The 12,862-nt window shown below is 34.2% G+C and overlaps 1 long non-coding RNA gene across 4 annotated transcripts; it reads right to left on the reverse strand.

The window, feature by feature from the left end:
* Window positions 1-3,481: 3,481 nt before the first annotated feature.
* On the reverse strand, window positions 3,482-5,851 carry LOC112010960 (uncharacterized). 4 transcript variants are annotated; one of them, XR_010627184.1, is made up of 4 exons: window positions 5,779-5,851; window positions 5,562-5,667; window positions 4,472-5,434; window positions 3,482-4,109 (listed from the first exon to the last, which is right to left on the reverse strand). It is a non-coding gene; the product is annotated as an uncharacterized LOC112010960 (long non-coding RNA). The 4 variants fall into 4 exon arrangements; XR_010627183.1 differs by having other exon boundaries at window positions 4,472-4,767; window positions 5,474-5,667; XR_010627182.1 differs by having other exon boundaries at window positions 4,472-5,667.
* Window positions 5,852-12,862: the final 7,011 nt, after the last annotated feature.

The following is a 12,862-nucleotide window of genomic DNA, read 5'->3' on the forward strand; positions in this document are numbered from 1 at the left end:
TTTTATATGGTTAACTAGGCAGCACGTGCCTACCTCTTGAGATAATTAAGACAGAATTTTTATTTAACGAAGCATGAAACTATTTACATAAAAAAAATGTTTGTCTCTTATTCATATTAGAATTTTGATTGCTATTTAATATATGAATTTCTATTATACTATAATAGTTTCTTAATATTTATTTGCTAAATGCAATATCCACTTTGCTAAAAACTTCTAAGAATAATAACGAATATCATTATCTTCCAACAATAAGTAACTGAGTTTTACTAAAATATCATAATATTTAAATTTTCACAATGAATAATGACATATTCTACAATCGAATCTCTTCGCCAAATACCTTCAACCATACACAATGAAAATTTTATCATTTATACTTTCTTCTTTTTTTCATTTTACATGAGTTTAGGTACAATGTTTAGCTTAGTTTTTAATGAACACCCATTTTAGGTAAGGAAAAAAAAAAGAAGATAACAAAACGTATGTATCTTGAATTTTAAATTAGATAAATTATAAGTCTCAAAGATTTTAAGTTAGAAAACCAATGTTCTCTATGTGACAAATAAAACACCTTATATCATCATTCTAAAGTATTACTACACCTAAAACTCAAAATACATAAATAAATTTTTTTGGATATTAAAATTTAGTAAGGGTATTTTAGACATTACACAATAGAATAGTTTAAAAATCATAAGCTTTCATTAGGGTTTAACTGAGAGAATAATAGTATGACGTACTTACTCTTTTCCAAAATATTAAGAGTCTGTTTGGATACTGTTTATTGCTGAAAACACTATAACAAAATAATTTTTAAATGTGTGAATAATGCTGTGGGACCCAATTTTAACTTAACAGTTGCTGAAATCCGTATTTGCAAGTCCCATGAACAATGCACGGGACCCAAAGAAAAAATGCCAAACGCAAACTCTTTCATTTTTTAGTGCAATCCAAACTCAACCTAAGGGCGAAAGTGCTTGATTTTAAAGTTTAAGGGGAATTTTGAACTACCCCAAACATAAACAATAAAAAGTGTTTTTACCCTAAATTTTTGTTTTTTGTGTGTGTAAAGCTATGTTTTTTTTTTTTTTTAATTTTTATTTACTTAAAATGGTGCATAAAGAAAAAATAATAATACAAAAAGTTAATCAAAGAAAACTATACGTGAAACCATGAATTTTGACTCAACAAAATTGACTAAAAGAAAAAATTCTAGAAACAAAATAGAATGTCACGTCATTTTCATAATACCTCTATTATTTTATTTTGACTTGTAAAGAATTGACACCTTAACAATTATGAAAATATTATGACAACAACAAGATGTCATAACATTTTCACAAGGAAATGTTCACAACATTTTTACAATACCTTCACAACAAAATCATAAGGTGCAAGTTGTTATTGGTGCACAAAAAAGTAAATTCAGTCGTAGGTTTAAATTAGAACCAATAACAACTAATCGTCTATGATTTGTTGTAAAAGTATTGTGAAAAATGTTGTGAAATGTTGTGAATAAGCATTTTTCTTTTCACAATACCTTTATTTTTAGTTGTGGTTAATTCTATTATGATATTTTATTATTCTATTTTGATTTATAAGGAATTAATACCTCGAAAATTATGAAAATATTATGGCAATTTTTTGTGTCCATATTATTATTATTATTATTATTATTATTACACACACACAAACACGGTAACAGCTCGTATGTATATAAAAATAAATTAAAAAATAAAAAGCGAGTTCAAGTGTTCAACTTAGCTCATATGTATACAAAAATAAATTGAAAAATAAAAAGTGAGTTCAACTAGTGATATTAGATATTACCCCCTAAAAAAAAATAATAATTAGGCTAGCTCGTGAAATGGTGAGAATTGAACAAACCAAAAAAATACTGTAACTTTCATTCACGATCATTTTGTATATAGAAAATAGATAAGATCACATGAATTAAAAGTGGTATTATTATTTAGGACAAAATTGTATTTTTTTGGAAATGTTATGAGATTTTGGTCCCTTAAATAAAACATTTAAAGTTTTAAACCCAAATAACAACAATCAAATTTAGAAAAATCAGCCCGAATAATAACAGCAAAAGTTGAGTAACGCCCATTTTGCAGCCCTTAAAAAATGCTTTTAAAAGAAAAAATCCCTAAACTCATTTAGATACCAATCAAATGGAGTCATAAGAGAGTATTGCATCCTTTTTTCCCTATCGACTATTGAGAATAATTTGGAAATTGACCAAAGAGAAGTTCCCAAGGAGAATGAAAATTTAAAGACATGGTAGGTAGTCAGTTTATGAGGAACTTATAAGTTGCAAAAGCATAAGGCCAGAGATTTAGAGGAACTTTGGATTCAGACAAAAGAGTTATTAAAGTTGTTTCCACAATATGTCTATGCCTTCTCTCTGCTTGCCCATTTTGTTGAGTTGTGCATAACAATGTCACACACTCTTTTCCTATTAATATGGGATTTGTACCCTAATTAAGAATTATTGCACTTTTTTTATTGACTTGTCTAGATAGAGGTATTAAAATGAGAAGGATTTGGATTTCAATTTTTTGTTTAAATGACTTAAATAGAGTATGAAATGACAAACAAAATTTAATATTGACAACATTTATAAATGGATTATAGTTTTAGTAATATCTATATTCCAAGTTAATTTACATTTCAATACAACCAAACAAATCACAAATTTTCAATTGTATGAAAATTTATCATAGTAGGTTCAGTTAACTCAATTGGTAAAATCTTTTGTAAAATAGACTTCATTCTTTCATATCTAAAAAAAGAATTAAAAAAAAAAATACCATAAGTTCAAATTAACCTAGGGGCCCACTCTGTCTCTCTTTCTTCACCTAAATATTAAAAATAATTATTTCTTGGGGAAAATATTACTAATAATTTAATCAATTAGTAACTAGAAAATTGATTAATGCTTGCTTCATTTCCCTCATGGCAGCTCAAGTTGTGTTAATCCCTGCTATGTTTGCCTCAGAGTGTTGTCTGTTATTAGAGCACTGGCATCAACTGTGCCAAATGGCAAAATTTGGCATTTGGCACACCAAACACCAAAAACCATGCCTCATGAGGTGTGTCAAATGCCAAATTTATTTGGCATTTGTGTTTATAATTCTTTAAAGTTTTACTATTAAATTAAGCGAAGTTTCTCTTATTCAAAGACTTCTTGTATGACAGTGACATAGACAGGGAAGTGAATTATGTGCTTGCAGCAATTTTTGGCCACCTTGATGAGCATCTACATTTGACTTCTTTGAATTATGCCTTTACCAATTCTGTATGAAAAGGCCTAGGTTATAATAATGAGCATTGTCATTATTCTGGGAAAAAGTAAAAGCACTACAATATCTAGGGACTAGGAAACCAAGACAGACTAAGAACCAGTATCTCTGACTCAAGTAACTACAACAATAGAGATGCATTTTTTTGGAAAAATTGTAGCCTGGCATTCATAAGTACTCTTTAGTCTTTTAGATACCTAATGTTTTTGAAAGAAAGTACCAAGGGGGAAAGATACAGCATCATTTTAGTATACATATGAAAGTTCATCGCAGCAATTGCAAATATTCCAGGACTAACATATTCATGAACTGTACAGAATAATCTATACAAATATTTGATTTCTTCAAAATGTGTTGGTCGAATCATGGACACTATCTAACCTCTGTAACTTTTTACACAGCTAAGTCACCATTGCAGCTTATCAAGAACTTCTGCTTTCACAGCAATTGTAAAAGAAATTGGATTGGGTGTACTCGAGTCAGATTGCCCAAGTTTGGTCCAACTTGATGCCCATTTCCACTAAAAATCTAGCTTTGCTAAAACACCCTCCAAGTTCTGGAACAGTAAGAGTGGACAAGATTGCTTCAAATGGACTCCCTTAGTAATTAGGTCCAGCCAGAATGGTCCCATCTGATTGTATTGACATACGAATCACCATTTGAACCTCCAGAAATACATTCTGTTGACAGCAGATAGTCTTCCTTTTCTGCAGAATTGGTTCGTAGATAGAGCAAAACAGCCACCTTCTTGGGCAATGTGGATCATTGTAGCTTGCCATATCTCCCTTGATTTGGCTGTAGGTTGAAAATAAATTTAAATGCCAACATATGGCAGCATAAGAATTAAACAAAAGACTGAAGAACAATGGTTTGTAAGGAAACTACTGGATATAAAGGGAATGCTGAACAATAACCCAATTTAGACCTTACAAAAACACCTAATTGTGAAAATGGTGATGAATCATGATAAATTATTCTATAGATATAGCAAATTATTTTACAGATAACAGCACAAAAACACACAAGATTTCTTTGTAATCTACAATGACAATGGTTAAATTGAATGACAAAAGAAAAGACATTAAAATAACACTCACTAGGAGTTCTTTTATTAGTAACTATGACAAGACTATAAGTAAAAATGACAAAAGGTATACCTTCAGCATATAACATCAGTCCTTAGAGAAGACATTCTATCGTCACAGCAGATGAGGTCACCTATTATCAAACATTGGAGTCTTACATACAGGCAGCAATGATTTCTCTACTGACCACCACACTACACATTCTGATGCAATTGGCATTAGCTTTTGATGTTTTCCTTGATACCAAAACACAGAATCGAAAATTAGAATGGCACTAAAGAGAGAGTATCCAATTCTTTCAACTACTCCCATCTGGAAGTGGACTTCAAATTTACCCATTTAAGTAAAAATCTATCAACTTTTCAAACCTGCATAAACAAACATTCAACATGAATTTAGTTACAACAAGAATAGAATCACATTTTCCAGTGGGTTATATGCGTCACAAGTTGAAGCACTACAGTGAGTGATAGTAAAGCTTAAAGCTGGACAGTATTGACTAGGCACAAATTTGTTCAACCTTGATTAGCAATTAGCTAATATCCCTGATTCTTTTCTGGGTAGACTGCAAAATTAATTTGTGTAAGCATTTTAGATTTAACATTCATGCCTGTATGGTATAAATTTTTCCCTAAATTTGTGATGCCTCCCTCAATTTTTTCAAATCAGTTAGCAAATTCTCACAAAATAATCATTATCCTATGGCAAGAAAACTGCGTATCTTATTTCAACCTATCATTGACAATGAGGCTTTAAGTGTAGGAAATACAATTCAAATTGGATAAAAGCCCAGTTATGATAATTTAGATTTTTAGTGATAGACAATTTCATTGATAGAAGTTTCAATAATATTTCTAAGTAATACACATACTGTATTCATTGAATAATTACAAACAAAATTCGGCTTACAGAGACTTATGTCCATTGCCTTATCTGCAATCTGTAGGCTATTACCCTCCATATGGTGGTATGAAGTGGTACACTCAAACAGGTTGGCCTCTTAGTTAAGACAACAAGACTGACAATAAGAGAAGACTGTCACAGAAATTTGAAAATCCATTAATTGAAGCTTACTATTATATGCTCTTTGTGGAGATTTGTAGCCGTGATTATCTGTGAAATGATTTTAACAATCAATCAAGTGTGCAATATGGAAAGTCACCAGATGTATATCTTAGAGCATAACTTGATCACGGAGAAAAAACATGCATCAAATTTGCGTTTCAAGTTGCTCTTCTTAATTGGGCTCTTCAATTTCTTGCAAACATCTGAAGACCGAATATCATAGTTTATGCCATTGATTAGTACTAAATTCTGAACATTCAAAACAAGATATATATGATGATAATTAGTATGTAAGGCTAATCCTAGATGTGTACCTCATAATCTAGAATATCTGAAGTCACTGCTACAAAGACTTTAAGTTAGGAAACCATAACAAGTTATGGTTCCAGCTGACATACAACCAGAAGTCTTTTAGGAAAAAATATAAAGAAAGAAAACTAAAGACAGTAAAATTAGCTTAGCTTGAGAATAAATGTAACTGCAATTATGAAGTAATCCAATGATGAGTAATACAGCTTACCCAACATTATACTTTGATCTCAAAAGAAAAACTTTGTTAACCTTCTCATTTAATTTGATTTGAATCTCAAGTTATACTTCCTTCTAGTGCACACTGTACAGCAAACCGGACTTTAAGGTCATCTAAAAATCTGTTTAAAATAGAATAAATAATTTACCACTGAGTATTTCTCATGTTTAAAACTAACTTCAGATGAATTCATAACATTAATAAACTTTGGAGAAGCCTAAATATGACTAATGAAAGAGCACTAATTAATCCAAAATTGGTTAGTGAAAACTTAGCAGTGAGGACAATGTAGTAGTAACTAAAGAGCCCTAATCAATGCATTGTTGGTAGACCAGAATACACACACACAAATAATCTCAAGAAGTTTAGAATTGATTGTTCAAACAAAAGTACTTGATTTTTGTTATTGGATGGAAAATTCGAAGATCTAAGTATGTATGCAGAAAAATATGCTACAGTATATGAGCACAGGATTTTGAACAAGAATTATGGAAATTAAAAATTAAGTGCATAAGCTAGTCCAAAGTGATATTTAAACATAAGGACATTTGAGCAAAAATACCAATTTTAGATTCTCTGAGCTTAGCATAGGAATCAAAAGTTTATCTATATACTTGGAAAATGGGCAATCTTGACCTATCGATGCTGGAAGTACATAACCTCTAGTTGGGAAATGAAGGATTACTAGCATGGCAGCATCTGTTGGGGCACCACACCCTTGCTGGTAGATATCTCAGCTTCTTGGAACTGTTTATAGATATTTCATCAAATAAATAAAGGTTCAGCAACTATAGTGGAAAGTCATCCACTCTTGTTTACTCTTTTTGATTTCAAAATATCTTACTGGGGATTGTTGAAGTAGATGAGGCAACAACTTGGGCTTAGGCACACATAATGTTTGATTTGTGTGCATCCTGATATGTCGGACATCCTTTAAAAAAAAATTAAATTATTAAAAATGCTCCACTAAGAATACAACAACTATTTTTTCTTTCTTATATGGATCCAGATTATTATAGAAAATTCAGATAACACCACAATGCAGGGTTTGTAACTGAAAATCAAAAACTAATAATAAGTACGCAATTCAGTGTTAAGTGCATTTACTTATGAAACCCTGAAAAGAATCTGACAAGGATATGGGAAGGTTTTGTTTTCCATAGACTGGTTATGACAATCTTTAGTGATGGAGAAAACTTAGATTTCACAATCTGTAATCAAGGAATAAATCCATGTATGTCATAGGGAACCATTCCTATGATTGTTGCATTGATTAGTTCTTGCTGGAAGTATCTTATATTTTGGTAACCATTTTAATACTGTTAATTCTTGAATTTCTATTATTTACTCACTAGCATGATCATCCATCTTCTGAAAAATTTGTGAATTATACTATGGAAATGGGTATTATACTGGGATAGAAATAGCAGACCCTTTGGAATTTGGGTTTCAAAAATAGAGAAAAAGAGTAATCGATAAGAGAAGAGGAAGAGTAGAAGATAAACTTAGCACTTTGTTTCTGTATTATTGGAAAATGGGCAATCTTTACTTGGGCCATTTTTTATTGACAGGAAAGGAGATACCAAAAAATCTGCAGTTCCTCTAATTTGGTGAGTCTTGAATATCAATCATTTGCAATGCCTGCAGAGAACTTTCTAAATTATTCTCCCCTTTTGTGACAGAATGAGGACTTGAGGAGTAAATGAAAAATAGGGGAAATTGAAAAGAAGAATATAGAAATTTGATAAAAGAAAAGGAGGAGATCGAATAATCCTACAGGCACATTCAAAATTTGGGAATTACACGTGGAAAGAAAACAGGAAAAAAAAAATGAAAGCTATAAAAGAGAAGAGAGAGTAGAAGATGGACTAACACATTGTTTCTGTATTACTTTTGCGCAAACAAATCTAGAGCTCTTTGTGACGCTCTTAAATATGAGAAAACTGAAGAGAACAGAACACTCCATTTTTTTTTTTTTTGGTTGATTCAATATGAGAAAACTTATGGCTGGGATCTGTGTTGGACCACCAATCTGCGCTGATGAATTCTAATATCAAAAAGTCATGGGCGAAATTGATGTCAATTTAAAAGATCGTGGACTAAATTGATACATAGCATAAAAATTAGAGGCCAAATATATAATTTATCATTGTATTTATCAAACCATTAAAAATTCTTCTATTTTTTTTAATGGTAATTTGTTGATTTTTTTTTTTTTTTTTGAGAAACAAACACACACACTAGAGTGAGAGAAAATGGTTCTAACACAAAAACACACCATAATTCCACTAAAACCACTATGGTTGTAATTTGTTGAAATTAATTCATATAAATCATTTTATACTGAATTATCTTGTCATATCATTTATTAATTGACTTTTGTGCATGTTTTTTAGTTTTGTGTTAGTGTTCATACTAGTGTGTATATTGTAGGAGTCTATTGAATTATTATATTTTGTGCATGTTTGTTAGCTTTGTATTAGCATTCCATACTTATGTGTATATTGTAGGAGTCGTATTGAATTACTATATTTTGTGCATGTTTGTTAGTTTTGTATTTGTGTTCATACTTGTGTTTATATGGTAGGAGTCGTAATGAATTACTATATTGATATGTATTGTTTTTCTTAGGGAGTTGTAACCTATGGTTCATTTTTTATGATAGCTCTTTATCATCAGACCAAGACATCAATCAATTTTTTGTGTTTTGATATGAATTTTCAATGTCTAATATGTCATGTTTTTATCAATTCTCAATTATTACAAATTTTGACCACTTTTATCTCAATCAATGCGTTAACCTAGTTGAGAAGTGGAAATTAATGTTTAAAATCAGGAAGTGGACTAGCATTGACTAGCATGGTACCTTCACTGATCATTGATTACTTCTTCAAAATAGACTGACATGGTCAATTCATATTTAAAATCAGGAAGTGGAAATTTTTTGTTTATAGGCTACTATGTCATCAATAAAAACAATTAATTTTCAAAAAACGAACGAAAAGAAGTCTTTCATTCCCCCAATAAAAAAAATAAAGTCATTTTTCTATTTGGAAAGTCACTTTCTGTTAAACAAATATTACACAGAACCTTCCTTCCATTGCACCAGTACCACACAACCAAAAATCACATCTCGCTGCAAACACTGCTCCAAGCCGCAACACTGAACCTTTGGTGGGCCCAAAAATTGGTACATGGCGCAAACTTAGGCCACCAGCCCACGTAATGGACACATCTGAAAAAACTGGACAAGTGCTTGGCCCAAAACGTAAGTGTGAAAACGCTGAACCAGATGTTGCCACTCTCATAGACAAAAAGCAAAAACGCCTAGATGATGAAGCAACAGTTCTGGATAAACTTATGACAGATAAATTGGGATCGGCGGTGGCTGCTACGCAGCACCGCCGGACTCAATGAGTATAATAAGCTGGAACTGCCGGGGGCTTGGGAACCCCCGGACAGTTAACGCTCTTATGAGAGCACTGAAGAAAAAAGTTCCCATTTATGTCTTCTTAATGGAGACAAAACTCACCACTGAACAACTAAATGGCATGAAACAGAATCGGGATTATAACCAAGGACTTGTGGTGTCCAGTGATGGCTCTAGTGGTGGATTGGCTCTTCTATGGAAACCCAATACACAGGTACATGTCCAAAATTTCTCTCGGTGGTTTATTGATGCCCATATTTTTTGTAATGACACAGGTTTGAAATGGAGGCTAACCGGCTTCTACAGACAACCTGATACAAGCAGAAGAGAGGAAACGTGGACCTTACTCGAGTCTTTAAAGCACTCAAATAATCTTCTGTGGTTGTGCCTCGGGGACTATAATGAAATCATCAGCCAGGCAGAAAAGAGTGGAGGGAGTTTGAGGCCGGCTCGACAAATGGACAGGTTCCGCGAAGTTATACACCATTGTGGCTTTATAGACCTGGGCTATACTGGCTCTCCATTTACATGGTCTCGAAATCATCCTGTAGACGGCCGAACATACATCCGCTTGGACCGGGCACTTGCCACCATAGCATGGAAGTCACTCTTCCAAAACACCGTCGTACAGCATGTGCCTACGTCTGCCTCGGATCATTCCATGCTCGTGGTTATTCTCTCTTCAATACGATGTCGACGACCAAAATTCCATGCTCCATTCCGTTTTGAAGCAATGTGGTTAAGGGACCCTCGCTGTGCTGAGGTCGTCCAAGATGCATGGATGGAAGGGCTTTATAAAACAGAGGGCACACAAATCACAAATTGCCTTGACAGTTGCCGTGATCGCTTAACATCATGGAACAAACTGGAATTTGGCCATGTTGGACGCCAAATCACACGGCTGGAACAGGAATTGCAAGCACTTGATCACCAACCACAACAAAACCTTGAACGAATCCAGGAGGTCCATAAAGCTCTTGATTGTTGGTTGGACACAGAAAATACCATGTGGCACCAGCGGGCAAAGCAAATGTGGATCACAGATGGCGATCGAAACACATCTTTTTTCCACCAAAAAGCATCCAACCGTAAACAGAAAAATTACATTGAAGGTTTAACCGATGAACAGGGCATATGGCAGACCAATGACCACTCAATGGAACAGATTACTTTGGATTACTTCTCCAATATTTTTCACTCCAATGGTCCCACAGACACTTCGGCAGTTGTTGCAGCAATCAGGCCAGTTGTTACTGACTCCATGAACAGATTTTTATGCCAACCCTTCCAAGCAGTTGAGGTCCACCGAGCTTTAAAGCAGATGCATCCTAAGAAATCACCGGGTCCCAATGGTATGCCTCCTTTATTTTACCAACACTTCTGGTCTTTATCTGGTGATTGTGTTACTAAAGCTGTACTTGACTATTTAAATTTGAGCATCATTCCCCCCAAGTTTAATGAAACTCATATTATTCTTATTCCAAAAGTCAAGAACCCTACCAAAATAACACAATACAGACCCATAAGCTTGAGCAATGTCATCTCTAGGCTAGCCTCAAAAGTCATTGCTAATAGACTTAAGAGGTTCTTACCAAAAATTATCAGTGAACACCAGAGTGCTTTCATGGCTGACCGCCTTATCACTGATAATGTCTTGGTCGCTTTTGAAACCATGCATTACTTAAATCAGAAAAGAAATGGTAAAATAGGGGAGATGGCCTTGAAACTTGACATGAGTAAGGCTTTTGATAGAGTGGAATGGGGTTGCCTTCGGGATACCATGCATAAGATGGGTTTTGACGAAAAATGGGTGAACCTTATGATGCAATGTGTTACTTCAGTTACATACTCTGTCAAATTAAATGGTAAGCCTCGTGGCCACATCATTCCCTCCCGGGGTTTGAGGCAAGGGGACCCCATTTCTCCTTTCCTTTTTTTGTTTTGTGCAGAGGGACTCTCTTCTCTCCTCCAATAGGCCATAGCAACTGGTCTACTTAAAGCAGTAGCTGCTTGCCCACTCGGCCCATAGATTTCACACCTCTTTTTTGCAGATGACAGTATTATTTTCTGCCAAGCTACTCGAGAAGACTGTAGCCATCTGGAACAAATTCTTGAGACATATGAGCATGCATCTAGGCAAAAAATAAACCGGGAGAAAACCTCTCTCTTCTTTAGTCGAAACACCACTCAGGATCTGCAAGAAGAGATCAAGCAACGCTTTGGGGCTGAGGTTATACAACAGCATGAAACCTACCTTGGCCTACCCTCACTTGTGGGTCGATCCAAAAAGAACACCTTCCGTGCTCTGAAGGAAAGACTAGACAATAAACTCTCCGGATGGAAAGAAAAGATGCTCTCCCAAGCAGGAAAGGAAATTCTCATAAAAGCAGTGGCCCAAGCAATCCCAGCCTATACAATGAGTGTTTTCAAACTCCCAGATATACTTTGTGATGAGATGACTAGCATGGTGCGCTCCTTCTGGTGGGGCCAAAGAAATGGAAGAAATAAAATGGCCTGGTTGTCATGGGATAAAGTCTGTGTTCCAAAATCCGATGGTGGCCTGGGTTTTCGTAATCTAAAGGCATTTAACTTGGCACTCCTCGCCAAACAAGGATGGAGACTTCAAAAAAACACCCATTCCCTAGTTCACCGTGTTCTCAAGGCTCGCTACTTCCCAAACAGTGACTTCTTGCATGCAGAGTTGGGCTCAAAACCTTCCTTTGCTTGGCGAAGCATTATGGCCGCACAAGATGTGGTCAACGCAGGCAGCAGATGGCATGTGGGAGATGGCTCCTCGGTTCAGATTTGGCTTGACAAGTGGCTGCCTACACACTCCACTTTTCAGAGTCTTTTTTTTTTTTTTTTAACGTAAATTATGCCTTGAATTCAAGGTTTTTGGTATGCCTAGGCCCTAGAGTGTCCTTACTATGGGCTAAGCCCCAACGTAGGAAAAAAGGCCTAAGCCCCAACTATGGGCTTACTCAATCTGAGCCCCTCCAATTCCAATAAAAAGATTCGATTGACACTTTGAACAAACACATTATAAGACATAAATCGGCAGGTTTAGGTTTGGCATTTTTAAATATTTACTAGCTGACGGAATCATGCAATGCGCGGATAGTGTTGTAAGTTATTATATGAGAAGGTTATGTAGAATGTTTCACATATTTTGAAGTAATAACATAAAATACACATTTTTCACAATTCCAAAAAATAATTTTGGTTAAGTTTTCAATTAGACTTGTTCAATATACCCGTGACATTAGATAATCAATTACATTATATGAGAGGCTCACTTGGTGTTGGTGATGTAGAGAGATAGAGCCAAGAGAGGTTGTGTTAAACTTATCCCAAACTCAAATGATATTATATAGGTTCCTCGTATTATTATGAACTTTTTTTTTTTAAAGAATCACAAAAATTAAAATTTATTTATGAT

The sequence above is a fragment of the Quercus suber genome, unplaced genomic scaffold, assembly GCF_002906115.3.
Source record: "Quercus suber isolate HL8 unplaced genomic scaffold, Cork oak 2.0 scaffold_1023, whole genome shotgun sequence".
Taxonomy (NCBI): Eukaryota; Viridiplantae; Streptophyta; class Magnoliopsida; order Fagales; family Fagaceae; genus Quercus; species Quercus suber.